Source organism: Schistocerca americana, chromosome 4 (genome assembly GCF_021461395.2).
Source record: "Schistocerca americana isolate TAMUIC-IGC-003095 chromosome 4, iqSchAmer2.1, whole genome shotgun sequence".
In the NCBI taxonomy this organism is placed as follows: Eukaryota; Metazoa; Arthropoda; class Insecta; order Orthoptera; family Acrididae; genus Schistocerca; species Schistocerca americana.
The window spans coordinates 33,557,063-33,581,283 of NC_060122.1; positions in this window are offsets into that span (position 1 = coordinate 33,557,063).

The following is a 24,221-nucleotide window of genomic DNA, read 5'->3' on the forward strand; positions in this document are numbered from 1 at the left end:
AAAGCACATACAGTTAGAAGCATTACTCTCCCGGAGAGAAGTCGACATGGTGCCTGTTGTATTCAATTCCGACGCAAATTCTGTGTTTTATTGTCAAGTTGATGGTCCACAGGTTACACTAAACCTTCCCATGTCCATCGGAATCTATTACTGCAATCCCAGGAAAGAATCAAAGCACAGACAGTTAGAAGCATTACTCTCCCGGAGAGAAGTCGGCATGGTGACTGTTGTATTCTATTCCGACGCAATTTCTGTGTTTCATCGTCAAGTTGAAGGTCCAACAGGTTACAGTTAACCTTCCCATGTCCATCGGAAACTATTACTGGATTCCCAGGAAAGAATCAAAGCACATACAGTTAGAAGCATTACTCTCCCGGAGAGAAGTCGACATGGTGCCTGTTGTATTCAATTCCGACGCAAATTCTGTGTTTTATTGTCAAGTTGATGGTCCACAGGTTACACTAAACCTTCCCATGTCCATCGGAATCTATTACTGCAATCCCAGGAAAGAATCAAAGCACAGAAAGTTAGAAGCATTACTCTCCCGGAGAGAAGTCGACATGGTGACTGTTGTATTCTATTCCGACGCAATTTCTGTGTTTCATCGTCAAGTTGAAGGTCCAACAGGTTACAGTTAACCTTCCCATGTCCATCGGAAACTATTACTGGATTCCCAGGAGAGAATCAAAGCACATACAGTTAGAAGCATTACTCTCCCGGAGAGAAGTCGACATGGTGCCTGTTGTATTCAGTTCCGACGCAAATTCTGTGTTTTATTGTCAAGTTGATGGTCCACAGGTTACACTAAACCTTCCCATGTCCATCGGAATCTATTACTGCAATCCCAGGAAAGAATCAAAGCACAGACAGTTAGAAGCATTACTCTCCCGGAGAGAAGTCGGCATGGTGACTGTTGTATTCTATTCCGACGCAATTTCTGTGTTTCATCGTCAAGTTGAAGGTCCAACAGGTTACAGTTAACCTTCCCATGTCCATCGGAAACTATTACTGGATTCCCAGGAAAGAATCAAAGCACATACAGTTAGAAGCATTACTCTCCCGGAGAGAAGTCGACATGGTGCCTGTTGTATTCAATTCCGACGCAAATTCTGTGTTTTATTGTCAAGTTGATGGTCCACAGGTTACACTAAACCTTCCCATGTCCATCGGAATCTATTACTGGAATCCCAGGAAAGAATCAAAGCACAGACAGTTAGAAGCATTACTCTCCCGGAGAGAAGTCGGCATGGTGACTGTTGTATTCTATTCCGACGCAATTTCTCTGTTTCATCGTCAAGTTGAAGGTCCACAGGTTACAGTTAACCTTCCCATGTCCATCGGAAACTATTACTGGATTCCCAGGAAAGAATCAAAGCACATACAGTTAGAAGCATTACTCTCCCGGCGAGAAGTCGACATGGTGCCTGTTCTATTCAATTCCGACGCAAATTCTGTGCTTTATTGTCAAGTTGATGGTCCACAGGTTACACTAAACTTTCCCATGTCCATCGGAATCTATTACTGCAATCCCAGGAAAGAATCAAAGCACAGACAGTTAGAAGCATTACTCTCCCGGAGAGAAGTCGGCATGGCGCCTGTTGGATTATATTCCGACGCAATTTCTGTGTTTTATTGTCAAGTTGATGGTCCACAGGTTACACTAAACCTTCCCATGTCCATCGGAATCTATTACTGGAATCCCAGGAAAGAATCAAAGCACAGACAGTTAGAAGCATTACTCTCCCGGAGAGAAGTCGGCATGGTGCCTGTTGGATTCCATTCCGACGCAATTTCTGTGTTTCATTGCCAAGTTGATCGTCCACAGGTTACAGTAAACCTTCCCATGTCCGTCGGAATCTATTACTGGATTCCCAGGAAAGAATCAAAGCACAGACAGTTAGAAGCATTACTCTCCCGGAGAGAAGTCGGCATGGTGCCTGTTGGATTCCATTCCAACGCAATTTCTGTGTTTCATTGCCAAGTTGATCGTCCACAGGTTACAGTAAACCTTCCCATGTCCGTCGGAATCTATTACTGGAATCCCAGAAAAGAATCAAAGCACAGACAGTTAGAAGCATTACTCTCCCGGAGAGAAGTCGGCATGGTGCCTGTTGGATTCCATTCCGACGCAATTTCTGTGTTTCATCGTCAAGTTGAAGGTCCACAGGTTACAGTTAACCTTCCCATGTCCATCGGAAACTATTACTGGATTCCCAGGAAAGAATCAAAGCACAGACAGTTAGAAGCATTACTCTCCCGGAGAGAAGTCGGCATTGTGCCTGTTGGATTCCATTCCGACGCAATTTCTGTGTTTCATTGCCAAGTTGATCGTCCACAGGTTACAGTAAAGCTTCCCATATCCGTCGGAATCTATTACTGGAATCCCAGAAAAGAATCAAAGCACAGACAGTTAGAAGCATTACTCTCCGGAGAGAAGTCGGCATGGTGACTGTTGTATTCTATTCCGACGCAATTTCTGTGTTTCATCGTCAAGTTGAAGGTCCACAGGTTACAGTTAACCTTCCCATGTCCATCGGAAACTATTACTGGATTCCCAGGGAAGAATCAAAGCACAGACAGATAGAAGCATTAGTCTCCCGGAGAGAAGTCGGCATGGTGCCTGTTGGATTCCATTCCGACGCAATTTCTGTGTTTCATTGCCAAGTTGATCGTCCACAGGTTACAGTAAACCTTCCCATGTCCGTCGGAATCTATTACTGGAATCCCAGAAAAGAATCAAAGCACAGACAGTTAGAAGCATTACTCTCCCGGAGAGAAGTCGGCATGGTGCCTGTTGGATTCCATTCCGACGCAATTTCTGTGTTTCATCGTCAAGTTGAAGGTCCACAGGTTACAGTTAACCTTCCCATGTCCATCGGAAACTATTACTGGATTCCCAGGAAAGAATCAAAGCACATACAGTTAGAAGCATTACCCTCCCGGAGAGAAGTCGACATGGTGCCTGTTGTATTCAATTCCGACGCAAATTCTGTGTTTTATTGTCACGTTGATGGTCCACAGGTTACACTAAACCTTCCCATGTCCATCGGAATCTATTACTGGAATCCCAGGAAAGAATCAAAGCACAGACAGTTAGAAGCATTACTCTCAGGGAGAGAAGTCGGCATGGTGCCTGTTGGATTCCATTCCGACGCAATTTCTGTGTTTCATCGTCAAGTTGAAGGTCCACAGGTTACAGTTAACCTTCCCATGTCCATCGGAAACTATTACTGGATTCCCAGGAAAGAATCAAAGCACATACAGTTAGAAGCATTACTCTCCCGGAGAGAAGTCGACATGGTGCCTGTTGTATTCAATTCCGACGCAAATTCTGTGTTTTATTGTCACGTTGATGGTCCACAGGTTACACTAAACCTTCCCATGTCCATCGGAATCTATTACTGGAATCCCAGGAAAGAATCAAAGCACAGACAGTTAGAAGCATTACTCTCCCGGAGAGAAGTCGGCATGGTGCCTGTTGGATTCCATTCCGACGCAATTTCTGTGTTTCATCGTCAAGTTGAAGGTCCACAGGTTACAGTTAACCTTCCCATTTCCATCGGAAACTATTACTGGATTCCCAGGAAAGAATCAAAGCACATACAGTTAGAAGCATTACTCTCCCGGAGAGAAGTCGACATGGTGCCTGTTGTATTCAATTCCGACGCAAATTCTGTGTTTTATTGTCACGTTGATGGTCCACAGGTTACACTAAACCTTCCCATGTCCATCGGAATCTATTACTGGAATCCCAGAAAAGAATCAAAGCACAGACAGTTAGAAGCTTTACTCTCCCGGAGAGAAGTCGGCATGGTGCCTGTTGGATTCCATTCCGACGCAATTTCTGTGTTTCATCGTCAAGTTGAAGGTCCACAGGTTACAGTTAACCTTCCCATGTCCATCGGAAACTATTACTGGATTCCCAGGAAAGAATCAAAGCACATACAGTTAGAAGCATTACTCTCCCGGAGAGAAGTCGACATGGTGCCTGTTGTATTCAATTCCGACGCAAATTCTGTGTTTTATTGTCACGTTGATGGTCCACAGGTTACACTAAACCTTCCCATGTCCATCGGAATCTATTACTGGAATCCCAGGAAAGAATCAAAGCACAGACAGTTAGAAGCATTACTCTCCCGGAGAGAAGTCGGCATGGTGCCTGTTGGATTCCATTCCGACGCAATTTCTGTGTTTCATCGTCAAGTTGAAGGTCCACAGGTTACAGTTAACCTTCCCCTGTCCATCGGAAACTATTACTGGAATCCCAGGAAAGAATCAAAGCACATACAGTTAGATGCATTACTCTCCCGGAGAGAAGTCGACATGGTGCCTGTTGTATTCAATTCCGACGCAAATTCTGTGTTTTATTGTCACGTTGATGGTCCACAGGTTACACTAAACCTTCCCATGTCCATCGGAATCTATTACTGGAATCCCAGGAAAGAATCAAAGCACAGACAGTTAGAAACATTACTCTCCCGGAGAGAAGTCGGCATGGTGCCTGTTGGATTCCATTCCGACGCAATTTCTGTGTTTCATTGCCAAGTTGATCGTCCACAGGTTACAGTAAACCTTCCCATGTCCGTCGGAATCTATTACTGGAATCCCAGGAAAGAATCAAAGCACAGACAGTTAGAAGCATTACTCTCCCGGAGAGAAGTCGGCATGGTGACTGTTGTATTCTATTCCGACGCAATTTCTGTGTTTCATCGTCAAGTTGAAGGTCCACAGGTTACAGTTAACCTTCCCATGTCCATCGGAAGCTATTACTGGATTCCCAGGAAAGAATCAAATCACAGACAGTTAGAAGCATAACTCTCCCGGAGAGAAGTCGGCATGGTGCCTGTTGGATTCCATTCCGACGCAATTTCTGTGTTTCATTGCCAAGTTGATCGTCCACAGGTTACAGTAAACCTTCCCATGTCCGTCGGAATCTATTACTGGAATCCCAGGAAAGAATCAAAGCACAGACAGTTAGAAGCATTACTCTCCCGGAGAGAAGTCGGCATGGTGACTGTTGTATTCTATTCCGACGCAATTTCTGTGTTTCATCGTCAAGTTGAAGGTCCACAGGTTACAGTTAACCTTCCCATGTCCATCGGAAACTATTACTGGATTCCCAGGAAAGAATCAAAGCACAGACAGTTAGAAGCATTACTCTCCCGGAGAGAAGTCGACATGGTGCCTGTTGTATTCAATTCCGACGCAAATTCTGTGTTTTATTGTCACGTTGATGGTCCACAGGTTACACTAAACCTTCCCATGTCCATCGGAATCTATTACTGGAATCCCAGGAAAGAATCAAAGCACAGACAGTTAGAAGCATTACTCTCCCGGAGAGAAGTTGGCATGGTGCCTGTTGGATTCCATTCCGACGCAATTTCTGTGTTTCATCGTCAAGTTGAAGGTCCACAGGTTACAGTTAACCTTCCCATGTCCATCGGAAACTATTACTGGATTCCCAGGAAAGAATCAAAGCACATACAGTTAGAAGCATTACTCTCCCGGAGAGAAGTCGACATGGTGCCTGTTGTATTCAATTCCGACGCAAATTCTGTGTTTTATTGTCACGTTGATGGTCCACAGGTTACACTAAACCTTCCCATGTCCATCGGAATCTATTACTGGAATCCCAGGAAAGAATCAAAGCACAGACAGTTAGAAGCATTACTCTCCCGGAGAGAAGTCGGCATGGTGCCTGTTGGATTCCATTCCGACGCAATTTCTGTGTTTCATCGTCAAGTTGAAGGTCCACAGGTTACAGTTACCCTTCCCATGTCCATCGGAAACTATTACTGGATTCCCAGGAAAGAATCAAAGCACATACAGTTAGAAGCATTACTCTCCCGGAGAGAAGTCGACATGGTGCCTGTTGTATTCAATTCCGACGCAAATTCTGTGTTTTATTGTCACGTTGATGGTCCACAGGTTACACTAAACCTTCCCATGTCCATCGGAATCTATTACTGGAATCCCAGGAAAGAATCAAAGCACAGACAGTTAGAAGCATTACTCTCCCGGAGAGAAGTCGGCATGGTGCCTGTTGGATTCCATTCCGACGCAATTTCTGTGTTTCATTGCCAAGTTGATCGTCCACAGGTGACAGTAAACCTTCCCATGTCCGTCGGAATCTATTACTGGAATCCCAGGAAAGAATCAAAGCACAGACAGTTAGAAGCATTACTCTCCCGGAGAGAAGTCGGCATGGTGTCTGTTGTATTCTATTCCGACGCAATTTCTGTATTTCATCGTCAAGTTGAAGGTCCACAGGTTACAGTTAACCTTCCCATGTCCATCGGAAACTATTACTGGATTCCCAGGAAAGAATCAAAGCACATACAGTTAGAAGCTTTACTCTCCCGGAGAGAAGTCGACATGGTGCCTGTTGTATTCAATTCCGACGCAAATTCTGTGTTTTATTGTCACGTTGATGGTCCACAGGTTACACTAAACCTTCCCATGTCCATCGGAATCTATTACTGGAATCCCAGGAAAGAATCAAAGCACAGACAGTTAGAAGCATTACTCTCCCGGAGAGAAGTCGGCATGGTGCCTGTTGGATTCCATTCCGACGCAATTTCTGTGTTTCATTGCCAAGTTGATCGTCCACAGGTTACAGTAAACCTTCCCATGTCCGTCGGAATCTATTACTGGAATCCCAGGAAAGAATCAAAGCACAGACAGTTAGAAGCATTACTCTCCCGGAGAGAAGTCGGCATGGTGACTGTTGTATTCTATTCCGACGCAATTTCTGTGTTTCATCGTCAAGTTGAAGGTCCACAGGTTACAGTTAACCTTCCCATGTCCATCGGAAACTATTACTGGATTCCCAGGAAAGAATCAAAGCACATACAGTTAGAAGCATTACTCTCCCGGAGAGAAGTCGGCATGGTGACTGTTGTATTCTATTCCGACGCAATTTCTGTGTTTCATCGTCAAGTTGAAGGTCCACAGGTTACAGTAAACCTTCCCATGTCCGTCGGAATCTATTACTGGAACCCCAGGAAAGAATCAAAGCACATACAGTTAGAAGCATTACTCTCCCGGAGAGAAGTCGACATGGTGCCTGTTGGATTCTATTCCGTCGCAATTTCTGTGTTTTATTGTCACGTTGATGGTCCACAGGTTACACTAAACCTTCCCATGTCCATCGGAATCTATTACTGGAATCCCAGGAAAGAATCAAAGCACAGACAGTTAGAAGCATTACTCTCCCGGAGAGAAGTCGGCATGGTGACTGTTGTATTCTATTCCGACGCAATTTCTGTGTTTCATCGTCAAGTTGAAGGTCCACAGGTTACAGTAAACCTTCCCATGTCCGTCGGAATCTATTACTGGAATCCCAGGAAAGAATCAAAGCACAGACAGTTAGAAGCATTACTCTCCCGGAGAGAAGTCGGCATGGTGACTGTTGTATTCTATTCCGACGCAATTTCTGTGTTTCATCGTCAAGTTGAAGGTCCACAGGTTACAGTAAACCTTCCCATGTCCGTCGGAATCTATTACTGGAATCCCAGGAAAGAATCAAAGCACAGACAGTTAGAAGCATTACTCTCCCGGAGAGAAGTCGACATGGTGCCTGTTGTATTCAATTCCGACGCAAATTCTGTGTTTTATTGTCACGTTGATGGTCCACAGGTTACACTAAACCTTCCCATGTCCATCGGAATCTATTACTGGAATCCCAGGAAAGAATCAAAGCACAGACAGTTAGAAGCATTACTCTCCCGGAGAGAAGTCGGCATGGTGCCTGTTGGATTCCATTCCGACGCAATTTCTGTGTTTCATCGTCAAGTTGAAGGTCCACAGGTTACAGTTAACCTTCCCATGTCCATCGGAAACTATTACTGGATTCCCAGGAAAGAATCAAAGCACATACAGTTAGAAGCATTACTCTCTTGGAGAGAAGTCGACATGGTGCCTGTTGTATTCAATTCCGACGCAAATTCTGTGTTTTATTGTCACGTTGATGGTCCACAGGTTACACTAAACCTTCCCATGTCCATCGGAATCTATTACTGGAATCCCAGAAAAGAATCAAAGCACAGACAGTTAGAAGCATTACTCTCCCGGAGAGAAGTCGGCATGGTGCCTGTTGGATTCCATTCCGACGCAATTTCTGTGTTTCATTGTCAAGTTGAAGGTCCACAGGTTACAGTTAACCTTCCCATGTCCATCGGAAACTATTACTGGATTCCCAGGAAAGAATCAAAGCACATACAGTTAGAAGCATTACTCTCCCGGAGAGAAGTCGACATGGTGCCTGTTGTATTCAATTCCGACGCAAATTCTGTGTTTTATTGTCACGTTGATGGTCCACAGGTTACACTAAACCTTCCCATGTCCATCGGAATCTATTACTGGAATCCCAGGAAAGAATCAAAGCACAGACAGTTAGAAGCATTACTCTCCCGGAGAGAAGTCGGCATGGTGCCTGTTGGATTCCATTCCGACGCAATTTCTGTGTTTCATTGCCAAGTTGATCGTCCACAGGTTACAGTAAACCTTCCCATGTCCGTCGGAATCTATTACTGGAATCCCAGGAAAGAATCAAGGCACAGACACTTAGAAGCATTACTCTCCCGGAGAGAAGTCGGCATGGTGACTGTTGTATTCTATTCCGACGCAATTTCTGTGTTTCATCGTCAAGTTGAAGGTCCACAGGTTACAGTAAACCTTCCCATGTCCGTCGGAATCTATTACTGGAATCCCAGGAAAGAATCAAAGCACAGACAGTTAGAAGCATTACTCTCCCGGAGAGAAGTCGGCATGGTGACTGTTGTATTCTATTCCGACGCAATTTCTGTGTTTCATCGTCAAGTTGAAGGTCCACAGGTTACAGTTAACCTTCCCATGTCCGTCGGAATCTATTACTGGGATCCCAGGAAAGAATCAAAGCACAGACAGTTAGAAGCATTACTCTCCCGGAGAGAAGTCGGCATGGTGACTGTTGTATTCTATTCCGACGCAATTTCTGTGTTTCATCGTCAAGTTGAAGGTCCACAGGTTACAGTTAACCTTCCCATGTCCATCGGAAACTATTACTGGATTCCCAGGAAAGAATCAAAGCACATACAGTTACAAGCATTACTCTCCCGGAGAGAAGTCGACATGGTGCCTGTTGTATTCAATTCCGACGCAAATTCTGTGTTTTATTGTCACGTTGATGGTCCACAGGTTACACTAAACCTTCCCATGTCCATCGGAATCTATTACTGGAATCCCAGGAAAGAATCAAAGAACAGACAGTTAGAAGCATTACTCTCCCGGAGAGAAGTCGGCATGGTGCCTGTTGGATTCCATTCCGACGCACTTTCTGTGTTTCATTGCCAAGTTGATCGTCCACAGGTTACAGTAAACCTTCCCATGTCCGTCGGAATCTATTACTGGAATCCCAGGAAAGAATCAAAGCACAGACAGTTAGAAGCATTACTCTCCCGGAGAGAAGTCGGCATGGTGACTGTTGTATTCTATTCCGACGCAATTTCTGTGTTTCATCGTCAAGTTGAAGGTCCACAGGTTACAGTTAACCTTCCCATGTCCATCGGAAACTATTACTGGATTCCCAGGAAAGAATCAAAGCACACACAGTTAGAAGCATTACTCTCCCGGAGAGAAGTCGACATGGTGCCTGTTGTATTCAATTCCGACGCAAATTCTGTGTTTTATTGTCACGTTGATGGTCCACAGGTTACACTAAACCTTCCCATGTCCATCGGAATCTATTACTGGAATCCCAGGAAAGAATCAAAGCACAGACAGTTAGAAGCATTACTCTCCCGGAGAGAAGTCGGCATGGTGCCTGTTGGATTCCATTCCGACGCAATTTCTGTGTTTCATTGCCAAGTTGATCGTCCACAGGTTACAGTAAACCTTCCCATGTCCGTCGGAATCTATTACTGGAATCCCAGGAAAGAATCAAAGCACAGACAGTTAGAAGCATTACTCTCCCGGAGAGAAGTCGGCATGGTGCCTGTTGGATTCCATTCCGACGCAATTTCTGTGTTTCATTGCCAAGTTGATCGTCCACAGGTTACAGTAAACCTTCCCATGTCCGTCGGAATCTATTACTGGAATCCCAGGAAAGAATCAAAGCACAGACAGTTAGAAGCATTACTCTCCCGGAGAGAAGTCGGCATGGTGACTGTTGTATTCTATTCCGACGCAATTTCTGTGTTTCATCGTCAAGTTGAAGGTCCACAGGTTACAGTAAACCTTCCCATGTCCGTCGGAATCTATTACTGGAATCCCAGGAAAGAATCAAAGCACAGACAGTTAGAAGCATTACTCTCCCGGAGAGAAGTCGGCATGGTGACTGTTGTATTCTATTCCGACGCAATTTCTGTGTTTCATCGTCAAGTTGAAGGTCCACAGGTTACAGTTAACCTTCCCATGTCCATCGGAAACTATTACTGGATTCCCAGGAAAGAATCAAAGCACATACAGTTAGAAGCATTACTCTCCCGGAGAGAAGTCGACATGGTGCCTGTTGTATTCAATTCCGACGCAAATTCTGTGTTTTATTGTCACGTTGATGGTCCACAGGTTACACTAAACCTTCCCATGTCCATCGGAATCTATTACTGGAATCCCAGGAAAGAATCAAAGCACAGACAGTTAGAAGCATTACTCTCCCGGAGAGAAGTCGGCATGGTGACTGTTGTATTCTATTTCGACGCAATTTCTGTGTTTCATCGTCAAGTTGAAGGTCCACAGGTTACAGTTAACCTTCCCATGTCCATCGGAAACTATTACTGGATTCCCAGGAAAGAATCAAAGCACATACAGTTAGAAGCATTACTCTCCCGGAGAGAAGTCGACATGGTGCCTGTTGTATTCAATTCCGACGCAAATTCTGTGTTTTATTGTCACGTTGATGGTCCACAGGTTACACTAAACCTTCCCATGTCCATCGGAATCTATTACTGGAATCCCAGGAAAGAATCAAAGAACAGACAGTTAGAAGCATTACTCTCCCGGAGAGAAGTCGGCATGGTGCCTGTTGGATTCCATTCCGACGCACTTTCTGTGTTTCATTGCCAAGTTGATCGTCCACAGGTTACAGTAAACCTTCCCATGTCCGTCGGAATCTATTACTGGAATCCCAGGAAAGAATCAAAGCACAGACAGTTAGAAGCATTACTCTCCCGGAGAGAAGTCGGCATGGTGACTGTTGTATTCTATTCCGACGCAATTTCTGTGTTTCATCGTCAAGTTGAAGGTCCACAGGTTACAGTTAACCTTCCCATGTCCATCGGAAACTATTACTGGATTCCCAGGAAAGAATCAAAGCACACACAGTTAGAAGCATTACTCTCCCGGAGAGAAGTCGACATGGTGCCTGTTGTATTCAATTCCGACGCAAATTCTGTGTTTTATTGTCACGTTGATGGTCCACAGGTTACACTAAACCTTCCCATGTCCATCGGAATCTATTACTGGAATCCCAGGAAAGAATCAAAGCACAGACAGTTAGAAGCATTACTCTCCCGGAGAGAAGTCGGCATGGTGCCTGTTGGATTCCATTCCGACGCAATTTCTGTGTTTCATTGCCAAGTTGATCGTCCACAGGTTACAGTAAACCTTCCCATGTCCGTCGGAATCTATTACTGGAATCCCAGGAAAGAATCAAAGCACAGACAGTTAGAAGCATTACTCTCCCGGAGAGAAGTCGGCATGGTGCCTGTTGGATTCCATTCCGACGCAATTTCTGTGTTTCATTGCCAAGTTGATCGTCCACAGGTTACAGTAAACCTTCCCATGTCCGTCGGAATCTATTACTGGAATCCCAGGAAAGAATCAAAGCACAGACAGTTAGAAGCATTACTCTCCCGGAGAGAAGTCGGCATGGTGACTGTTGTATTCTATTCCGACGCAATTTCTGTGTTTCATCGTCAAGTTGAAGGTCCACAGGTTACAGTAAACCTTCCCATGTCCGTCGGAATCTATTACTGGAATCCCAGGAAAGAATCAAAGCACAGACAGTTAGAAGCATTACTCTCCCGGAGAGAAGTCGGCATGGTGACTGTTGTATTCTATTCCGACGCAATTTCTGTGTTTCATCGTCAAGTTGAAGGTCCACAGGTTACAGTTAACCTTCCCATGTCCATCGGAAACTATTACTGGATTCCCAGGAAAGAATCAAAGCACATACAGTTAGAAGCATTACTCTCCCGGAGAGAAGTCGACATGGTGCCTGTTGTATTCAATTCCGACGCAAATTCTGTGTTTTATTGTCACGTTGATGGTCCACAGGTTACACTAAACCTTCCCATGTCCATCGGAATCTATTACTGGAATCCCAGGAAAGAATCAAAGCACAGACAGTTAGAAGCATTACTCTCCCGGAGAGAAGTCGGCATGGTGACTGTTGTATTCTATTTCGACGCAATTTCTGTGTTTCATCGTCAAGTTGAAGGTCCACAGGTTACAGTTAACCTTCCCATGTCCATCGGAAACTATTACTGGATTCCCAGGAAAGAATCAAAGCACATACAGTTAGAAGCATTACTCTCCCGGAGAGAAGTCGACATGGTGCCTGTTGTATTCAATTCCGACGCAAATTCTGTGTTTTATTGTCACGTTGATGGTCCACAGGTTACAGTAAACCTTCCCATGTCCATCGGAATCTATTACTGGAATCCCAGGAAAGAATCAAAGCACAGACAGTTAGAAGCATTACTCTCCCGGAGAGAAGTCGGCATGGTGCCTGTTGGATTCCATTCCGACGCAATTTCTGTGTTTCATTGCCAAGTTGATCGTCCACAGGTTACAGTAAACCTTCCCATGTCCGTCGGAATCTATTACTGGAATCCCAGGAAAGAATCAAAGCACAGACAGTTAGAAGCATTACTCTCCCGGAGAGAAGTCGGCATGGTGCCTGTTGGATTCCATTCCGACGCAATTTCTGTGTTACATTGCCAAGTTGATCGTCCACAGGTTACAGTAAACCATCCCATGTCCGTCGGAATCTATTACTGGAATCCCAGGAAAGAATCAAAGCACAGACAGTTAGAAGCATTACTCTCCCGGAGAGAAGTCGGCATGGTGACTGTTGTATTCTATTCCGACGCAATTTCTGTGTTTCATCGTCAAGTTGAAGGTCCACAGGTTACAGTAAACCTTCCCATGTCCGTCGGAATCTATTACTGGAATCCCAGGAAAGAATCAAAGCACAGACAGTTAGAAGCATTACTCTCCCGGAGAGAAGTCGGCATGGTGACTGTTGTATTCTATTCCGACGCAATTTCTGTGTTTCATAGTCAAGTTGAAGGTCCACAGGTTACAGTTAACCTTCCCATGTCCATCGGAAACTATAACTGGATTCCCAGGAAAGAATCAAAGCACATACAGTTAGAAGCATTACTCTCCCGGAGAGAAGTCGACATGGTGCCTGTTGTATTCAATTCCGACGCAAATTCTGTGTTTTATTGTCACGTTGATGGTCCACAGGTTACACTAAACCTTCCCATGTCCATCGGAATCTATTACTGGAATCCCAGGAAAGAATCAAAGCGCAGACAGTTAGAAGCATTACTCTCCCGGAGAGAAGTCGGCATGGTGCCTGTTGGATTCCATTCCGACGCAATTTCTGTGTTTCATTGCCAAGTTGATCGTCCACAGGTTACAGTAAACCTTCCCATGTCCGTCGGAATCTATTACTGGAATCCCAGGAAAGAATCAAAGCACAGACAGTTAGAAGCATTACTCTCCCGGAGAGAAGTCGGCATGGTGACTGTTGTATTCTATTCCGACGCAATTTCTGTGTTTCATCGTCAAGTTGAAGGTCCACAGGTTACAGTTAACCTTCCCATGTCCATCGGAAACTATTACTGGATTCCCAGGAAAGAATCAAAGCACATACAGTTAGAAGCATTACTCTCCCGGAGAGAAGTCGACATGGTGCCTGTTGTATTCAATTCCGACGCAAGTTCTGTGTTTAATTGTCACGTTGATGGTCCACAGGTTACAGTAAACCTTCCCATGTCCATCGGAATCTATTACTGGAATCCCAGGAAAGAATCAAAGCACAGACAGTTAGAAGCATTACTCTCCCGGAGAGAACTCGGCATGGTGCCTGTTGGATTCCATTCCGACGCAATTTCTGTGTTTCATTGCCAAGTTGATCGTCCACAGGTTACAGTAAACCTTCCCATGTCCGTCGGAATCTATTACTGGAATCCCAGGAAAGAATCAAAGCACAGACAGTTAGAAGCATTACTCTCCCGGAGAGAAGTCGGCATGGTGACTGTTGTATTCTATTCCGACGCAATTTCTGTGTTTCATCGTCAAGTTGAAGGTCCACAGGTTACAGTTAACCTTCCCATGTCCATCGGAAACTATTACTGGATTCCCAGGAAAGAATCAAAGCACATACAGTTAGAAGCATTACTCTCCCGGAGAGAAGTCGACATGGTGCCTGTTGTATTCAATTCCGACGCAAATTCTGTGTTTTATTGTCACGTTGATGGTCCACAGGTTACACTAAACCTTCCCATGTCCATCGGAATCTATTACTGGAATCCCAGGAAAGAATCAAAATACAGACAGTTAGAAGCATTACTCTCCCGGAGAGAAGTCGGCATGGTGCCTGTTGGATTCCATTCCGACGCAATTTCTGTGTTTCATTGCCAAGTTGATCGTCCACAGGTTACAGTAAACCTTCCCATGTCCGTCGGAATCTATTACTGGAATCCCAGGAAAGAATCAAAGCACAGACAGTTAGAAGCATTACTCTCCCGGAGAGAAGTCGGCATGGTGCCTGTTGGATTCCATTCCGACGCAATTTCTGTGTTTCATTGCCAAGTTGATCGTCCACAGGTTACAGTACACCTTCCCATGTCCGTCGGAATCTATTACTGGAATCCCAGGAAAGAATCAAAGCACAGACAGTTAGAAGCATTACTCTCCTGGAGAGAAGTCGGCATGGTGACTGTTGTATTCTATTCCGACGCAATTTCTGTGTTTCATCGTCAAGTTGAAGGTCCACAGGTTACAGTTAACCTTCCCATGTCCATCGGAAACTATTACTGGATTCCCAGGAAAGAATCAAAGCACATACAGTTAGAAGCATTACTCTCCCGGAGAGAAGTCGGCATGGTGCCTGTTGGATTCCATTCCGACGCAATTTCTGTGTTTCATTGCCAAGTTGATCGTCCACAGGTTACAGTAAACCTTCCCATGTCCGTCGGAATCTATTACTGGAATCCCAGGAAAGAATCAAAGCACAGACAGTTAGAAGCATTACTCTCCCGGAGAGAAGTCGGCATGGTGCCTGTTGGATTCCATTCCGACGCAATTTCTGTGTTTCATTGCCAAGTTGATCGTCCACAGGTTACAGTAAACCTTCCCATGTCCGTCGGAATCTATTACTGGAGTCCCAGGAAAGAATCAAAGCACAGACAGTTAGAAGCATTACTCTCCCGGAGAGAAATCGGCATGGTGCCTGTTGGATTCCATTCCGACGCAATTTCTGTGTTTCATTGCCAAGTTGATCGTCCACAGGTTACAGTAAACCTTCCCATGTCCGTCGGAATCTATTACTGGAATCCCAGAAAAGAATCAAAGCACAGACAGTTAGAAGCATTACTCTCCCGGAGAGAAGTCGGCATGGTGACTGTTGGATTCCATTCCGACGCAAATTCTGTGTTTTATTGTCAAGTTGATGGTCCACAGGTTACACTAAACCTTCCCATGTCCATCGGAATCTATTACTGCAATCCCAGGAAAGAATCAAAGCACAGACAGTTAGAAGCATTACTCTCCCGGAGAGAAGTCGGCATGGTGCCTGTTGGATTCCATTCCGACGCAATTTCTGTGTTTCATCGTCAAGTTGAAGGTCCACAGGTTACAGTTAACCTTCCCATGTCCATCGGAAACTATTACTGGATTCCCAGGAAAGAATCAAAGCACATACAGTTAGAAGCATTACTCTCCCGGAGAGAAGTCGGCATGGTGCCTGTTGGATTCCATTCCGACGCAATTTCTGTGTTTCATTGCCAAGTTGATCGTCCACAGGTTACAGTAAACCTTCCCATGTCCGTCGGAATCTATTACTGGAATCCCAGGAAAGAATCAAAGCACAGACAGTTAGAAGCATTACTCTCCCGGAGAGAAGTCGGCATGGTGACTGTTGTATTCTATTCCGACGCAATTTCTGTGTTTCATCGTCAAGTTGAAGGTCCACAGGTTACAGTTAACCTTCCCATGTCCATCGGAAACTATTACTGGATTCCCAGGAAAGAATCAAAGCACATACAGTTAGAAGCATTACTCTCCCGGAGAGAAGTCGACATGGTGCCTGTTGTATTCGATTCCGACGCAAATTCTGTGTTTTATTGTCAAGTTGATGGTCCACAGGTTACACTAAACCTTCCCATGTCCATTGGAATCTATTACTGCAATCCCAGGAAAAGAATCAAAGCACAGACAGTTAGAAGCATTACTCTCCCGGAGAGAAGTCGGCATGGTGCCTGTTGGATTCCATTCCGACGCAATTTCTGTTTTTTATTGTCAAGGTGATGGTCCACAGGTTACACTAAACCTTCCCATGTCCATCGGAATCTATTACTGCAATCCCAGGAAAGAATCAAAGCACAGACAGTTAGAAGCATTACTCTCCCGGAGAGAAGTCGGCATGGTGACTGTTGTATTCTATTCCGACGCAATTTCTGTGTTCCATCGTCAAGTTGAAGGTCCACAGGTTACAGTTAACCTTCCCATGTCCATCGGAAACTATTACTGGATTCCCAGGAAAGAATCAAAGCACAGACAGTTAGAAGCATTACTCTCCCGGAGAGAAGTCGGCATGGTGACTGTTGTATTCAATTCCGACGCAAATTCTGTGTTTTATTGTCAAGTTGATGGTCCACAGGTTACACTAAACCTTCCCATGTCCATCGGAATCTATTACTGCAATCCCAGGAAAGAATCAAAGCACAGACAGTTAGAAGCATTACTCTCCCGGAGAGAAGTCGGCATGGTGCCTGTTGGATTCCATTCCGACGCAATTTCTGTGTTTCATTGCCAAGTTGATCGTCCACAGGTTACAGTAAACCTTCCCATGTCCGTCGGAATCTATTACTGGAATCCCAAAAAAGAATCAAAGCACAGACAGTTAGAAGCATTACTCTCCCGGAGAGAAGTCGGCATGGTGCCTGTTGGATTCCATTCCGACGCAATTTCTGTGTTTTATTGTCAAGTTGATGGTCCACAGGTTACACTAAACCTTCCCATGTCCATCGGAATCTATTACTGCAATCCCAGGAAAGAATCAAAGCACAGACAGTTAGAAGCATTACTCTCCCGGAGAGAAGTCGGCATGGTGCCTGTTGGATTCCATTCCGACGCAATTTCTGTGTTTCATTGCCAAGTTGATCGTCCACAGGTTACAGTAAACCTTCCCATGTCCGTCGGAATCTATTACTGGAATCCCAGAAAAGAATCAAAGCACAGACAGTTAGAAGCATTACTCTCCCGGAGAGAAGTCGGCATGGTGCCTGTTGGATTCCATTCCGACGCAATTTCTGTGTTTTATTGTCAAGTTGATGGTCCACAGGTTACACTAAACCTTCCCATGTCCATCGGAATCTATTACTGCAATCCCAGGAAAGAATCAAAGCACAGACAGTTAGAAGCATTACTCTCCCGGAGAGAAGTCGGCATGGTGACTGTTGTATTCTATTCCGACGCAATTTCTGTGTTTCATCGTCAAGTTGAAGGTCCACAGGTTACAGTTAACCTTCCCATGTCCATCGGAAACTATTACTGGATTCCCAGGAAAGAATCAAAGCACAGACAGTTAGAAGCATTACTCTCCCGGAGAGAAGTCGGCATGGTGCCTGTTGGATTCCATTCCGACGCAATTTCTGTGTTTTATTGTCAAGTTGATGGTCCACAGGTTACACTAAACCTTCCCATGTCCATCGGAATCTATTACTGCAATCCCAGGAAAGAATCAAAGCACAGACAGTTAGAAGCATTACTCTCCCGGAGAGGAGTCGGCATGGTGACTGTTGTATTCTATTCCGACGCAATTTCTGTGTTTCATCGTCAAGTTGAAGGTCCACAGGTTACAGTTAACCTTCCCATGTCCATCGGAAACTATTACTGGATTCCCAGGAAAGAATCAAAGCACAGACAGTTAGAAGCATTACTCTCCCGGAGAGAAGTCGGCATGGTGACTGTTGTATTCAATTCCGACGCAAATTCTGTGTTTTATTGTCAAGTTGATGGTCCACAGGTTACACTAAACCTTCCCATGTCCATCGGAATCTATTACTGCAATCCCAGGAAAGAATCAAAGCACAGACAGTTAGAAGCATTACTCTCCCGGAGAGAAGTCGGCATGGTGCCTGTTGGATTCCATTCCGACGCAATTTCTGTGTTTCATTGCCAAGTTGATCGTCCACAGGTTACAGTAAACCTTCCCATGTCCGTCGGAATCTATTACTGGAATCCCAGAAAAGAATCAAAGCACAGACAGTTAGAAGCATTACTCTCCCGGAGAGAAGTCGGCACGGTGACTGTTGTATTCTATTCCGACGCAATTTCTGTGTTTCATCGTCAAGTTGAAGGTCCACAGGTTACAGTTAACCTTCCCATGTCCATCGGAAACTATTACTGGATTCCCAGGAAAGAATCAAAGCACATACAGTTAGAAGCATTACTCTCCCGGAGAGAAGTCGACATGGTGCCTGTTGTATTCAATTCCGACGCAAATTCTGTGTTTTATTGTCAAGTTGATGGTCCACAGGTTACAGTGAACCTTCCCATGTCCGTCGGAATCTATTACTGGAATCCCAGAAAAGAATCAAAGCACAGACAGTTAGAAGCATTACTCTCCCGGAGAGAAGTCGGCATGGTGCCTGTTGTATTCTATTCCGACGCAATTTCTGTGTTTCATCGTCAAGTTGAAGGTCCACAGGTTACAGTTAACCTTCCCATGTCCATCGGAAACTATTACTGGATTCCCAGGAAAGAATCAATGCACATACAGTTAGAAGCATTACTCTCCCGGAGAGAAGTCGACATGGTGCCTGTTGTATTCAATTCCGACGCAAATTCTGTGTTTTATTGTCAAGTTGATGGTCCACAGGTTACACTAAACCTTCCCATGTCCATCGGAATCTATTACTGCAATCCCAGGAAAGAATCAAAGCACAGACAGTTAGAAGCATTACTCTCCCGGAGAGAAGTCGGCATGGTGCCTGTTGGATTCCATTCCGACGCAATTTCTGTGTTTCATTGCCAAGTTGATCGTCCACAGGTTACAGTAAACCTTCCCATGTCCGTCGGAATCTATTACTGGAATCCCAGAAAAGAATCAAAGCACAGACAGTTAGAAGCATTACTCTCCCGGAGAGAAGTCGGCACGGTGACTGTTGTATTCTATTCCGACGCAATTTCTGTGTTTCATCGTCAAGTTGAAGGTCCACAGGTTACAGTTAACCTTCCCATGTCCATCGGAAACTATTACTGGATTCCCAGGAAAGAATCAAAGCACAGACAGTTAGAAGCATTACTCTCCCGGAGAGAAGTCGACATGGTGCCTGTTGTATTCAATTCCGACGCAAATTCTGTGTCTTATTGTCAAGTTGATGGTCCACAGGTTACACTAAACCTTCCCATGTCCATCGGAATCTATTACTGCAATCCCAGGAAAGAATCAAAGCACAGACAGTTAGAAGCATTACTCTCCCGGAGAGAAGTCGGCATGGTGCCTGTTGGATTCCATTCCGACGCAATTTCTGTGTTTCATTGCCAAGTTGATCGTCCACAGGTTACAGTAAACCTTCCCATGTCCGTCGGAATCTATTACTGGAATCCCAGAAAAGAATCAAAGCACAGACAGTTAGAAGCATTACTCTCCCGGAGAGAAGTCGGCACGGTGACTGTTGTATTCTATTCCGACGCTATTTCTGTGTTTCATCGTCAAGTTGAAGGTCCACAGGTTACAGTTAACCTTCCCATGTCCATCGGAAACTATTACTGGATTCCCAGGAAAGAATCAAAGCACAGACAGTTAGAAGCATTACTCTCCCGGAGAGAAGTCGGCATGGTGATTGTTGTATTCAATTCCGACGCAAATTCTGTGTTTTATTGTCAAGTTGATGGTCCACAGGTTACAGTAAACCTTCCCATGTCCGTCGGAATCTATTACTGCAATCCCAGAAAAGAATCAAAGCACAGACAGTTAGAAGCATTACTCTCCCGGAGAGAAATCGGCACGGTGACTGTTGTATTCTATTCCGACGCAATTTCTGTGTTTCATCGTCAAGTTGAAGGTCCACAGGTTACAGTAAACCTTCCCATGTCCATCGGAAACTATTACTGGATTCCCAGGAAAGAATCAAAGCACATACAGTTAGAAGCATTACTCTCCCGGAGAGAAGTCGGCATGGTGACTGTTGTATTCAATTCCGACGCAAATTCTGTGTTTTATTGTCAAGTTGATGGTCCACAGGTTACAGTAAACCTTCCCATGTCCGTCGGAGTCTATTACTGCAATCCCAGAAAAGAATCAAAGCACAGACAGTTAGAAGCATTTCTCTCCCGGAGAGAAGTCGGCACGGTGACTGTTGTATTCTATTCCGACGCAATTTCTGTGTTTCATCGTCAAGTTGAAGGTCCACAGGTTACAGTTAACCTTCCCATGTCCATCGGAAACTATTACTGGATTCCCAGGAAAGAATCAAATCACAGACAGTTAGAAGCATTACTCTCCCGGAGAGAAGTCGGCATGGTGCCTGTTGGATTCCATTCCGACGCAATTTCTGTGTTTCATTGCCAAGTTGATCGTCCACAGGTTACAGTAAACCTTCCCATGTCCGTCGGAATCTATTACTGGAATCCCAGAAAAGAATCAAAGCACAGACAGTTAGAAGCATTACTCTCCCGGAGAGAAGTCGGCACGGTGACTGTTGTATTCTATTCCGACGCAATTTCTGTGTTTCATCGTCAAGTTGAAGGTCCACAGGTTACAGTTAACCTTCCCATGTCCATCGGAAATTATTACTGGATTCCCAGGAAAGAATCAAAGCACATACAGTTAGAAGCATTACTCTCCCGGAGAGAAGTCGACATGGTGCCTGTTGTATTCAATTCCGACGCAAATTCTGTGTTTTATTGTCAAGTTGATGGTCCACAGGTTACAGTAAACCTTCCCATGTCCGTCGGAATCTATTACTGGAATCCCAGAAAAGAATCAAAGCACAGACAGTTAGAAGCATTACTCTCCCGGAGAGAAGTCGGCACGGTGACTGTTGTATTCTATTCCGTCGCAATTTCTGTGTTTCATCGTCAAGTTGAAGGTCCACAGGTTACAGTTAACCTTCCCATGTCCATCGGAAACTATTACTGGAATCCCAGGAAAGAATCAAAGCACAGACAGTTAGAAGCATTACTCTCCCGGAGAGAAGTCGGCATGGTGACTGTTGTATTCAATTCCGACGCAAATTCTGTGTTTTATTGTCAAGTTGATGGTCCACAGGTTACAGTAAACCTTCCCATGTCCATCGGAATCGATTACTGCAATCCCAGGAAAGAATCAAAGCACAGACAGTTAGAAGCATTACTCTCCCGGAGAGAAGTCGGCATGGTGCCTGTTGGATTCCATTCCGACGCAATTTCTGTGTTTCATTGCCAAGTTGATCGTCCACAGGTTACAGTAAACCTTCCCATGTCCGTCGGAATCTATTACTGGAATCCCAGAAAAGAATCAAAGCACAGACAGTTAGAAGCATTACTCTCCCGGAGAGAAGTCGGCACGGTGACTGTTGTATTCTATTCCGACGCAATTTCTGTGTTTCATCGTCAAGTTGAAGGTCCACAGGTTACAGTTAACCTTCCCATGTCCATCGGAAACTATTACTGGATTCCCAGGAAAGAATCAAAGCACATACAGTTAGAAGCATTACTCTCCCGGAGAGAAGTCGACATGGTGCCTGTTGTATTCAATTCCGACGCAAATTCTGTGTTTTATTGTCAAGTTGATGGTCCACAGGTTACAGTAAACCTTCCCATGTCCGTCGGAATCTATTACTGCAATCCCAGAAAAGAATCAAAGCACAGACAGTTAGAAGCATTACTCTCCCGGAGAGAAGTCGGCATGGTGCCTGTTGTATTCTATTCCGACGCAATGTCTGTGTTTCATCGTCAAGTTGAAGGTCCACAGGTTACAGTTAACCTTCCCATGTCCATCGGAAACTATTACTGGATTCCCAGGAAAGAATCAAAGCACATACAGTTAGAAGCATTACTCTCCCGGAGAGAAGTCGACATGGTGCCTGTTGTATTCAATTCCGACGCAAATTCTGTGTTTTATTGTCAAGTTGATGGTCCACAGGTTACACTAAACCTTCCCATGTCCATCGGAATCTATTACTGCAATCCCAGGAAAGAATCAAAGCACAGACAGTTAGAAGCATTACTCTCCCGGAGAGAAGTCGGCATGGTGCCTGTTGGATTCCATTCCGACGCAATTTCTGTGTTTCATTGCCAAGTTGATCGTCCACAGGTTACAGTAAACCTTCCCATGTCCGTCGGAATCTATTACTGGAATCCCAGAAAAGAATCAAAGCACAGACAGTTAGAAGCATTACTCTCCCGGAGAGAAGTCGGCATGGTGACTGTTGTATTCTATTCCGACGCAATTTCTGTGTTTCATCGTCAAGTTGAAGGTCCACAGGTTACAGTTAACCTTCCCATGTCCATCGGAAACTATTACTGGATTCCCAGGAAAGAATCAAAGCACAGACAGTTAGAAGCATTACTCTCCCGGAGAGAAGTCGGCATGGTGCCTGTTGGATTCCATTCCGACGCAATTTCTGTGTTTCATTGCCAAGTTGATCGTCCACAGGTTACAGTAAACCTTCCCATGTCCGTCGGAATCTATTACTGGAATCCCAGAAAAGAATCAAAGCACAGACAGTTAGAAGCATTACTCTCCCGGAGAGAAGTCGGCACGGTGACTGTTGTATTCTATTCCGACGCAATTTCTGTGTTTCATCGTCAAGTTGAAGGTCCACAGGTTACAGTTAACCTTCCCATGTCCATCGGAATCTATTACTGCAATCCCAGGAAAGAATTAAAGCACAGACAGTTAGAAGCATTACTCTCCCGGAGAGAAGTCGGCATGGTGCCTGTTGGATTCCATTCCGACGCAATTTCTGTGTTTCATTGCCAAGTTGATCGTCCACAGGTTACAGTAAACCTTCCCATGTCCGTCGGCATCTATTACTGGAATCCCAGAAGAGAATCAAAGCACAGACAGTTAGAAGCATTACTCTCCCGGAGAGAAGTCGGCACGGTGACTGTTGTATTCTATTCCGACGAAATTTCTGTGTTTCATCGTCAAGTTGAAGGTCCACAGGTTACAGTTAACCTTCCCATGTCCATCGGAAACTATAACTGGATTCCCAGGAAAGAATCAAAGCACATACAGTTAGAAGCATTACTCTCCCGGAGAGAAGTCGACATGGTAACTGTTGTATTCAATTCCGACGCAAATTCTGTGTTTTATTGTCAAGTTGATGGTTCACAGGTTACAGTAAACCTTCCCATGTCCGTCGGAATCTATTACTGGAATCCCAGAAAAGAATCAAAGCACAGACAGTTAGAAGCATTACTCTCCCGGAGAGAAGTCGGCACGGTGACTGTTGTATTCTATTCCGACGCAATTTCTGTGTTTCATCGTCAAGTTGAAGGTCCACAGGTTACAGTTAACCTTCCCATGTCCATCGGAAACTATTACTGGATTCCCAGGAAAGAATCAAAGCACAGACAGTTAGAAGCATTACTCTCCCGGAGAGAAGTCGGCATGGTGACTGTTGTATTCAATTCCGACGCAAATTCTGTGTTTTATTGTCAAGTTGATGGTCCACAGGTTACAGTAAACCTTCCCATGTCCATCGGAATCTATTACTGCAATCCCAGGAAAGAATCAAAGCACAGACAGTTAGAAGCATTACTCTCCCGGAGAGAAGTCGGCATGGTGCCTGTTGGATTCCATTCCGACGCAATTTCTGTGTTTCATTGTCAAGTTGATCGTCCACAGGTTACAGTAAACCTTCCCATGTCCGTCGGAATCTATTACTGGAATCCCAGAAAAGAATCAAAGCACAGACAGTTAGAAGCATTACTCTCCCGGAGAGAAGTCGGCACGGTGACTGTTGTATTCTATTCCGACGCAATTTCTGTGTTTCATCGTCAAGTTGAAGGTC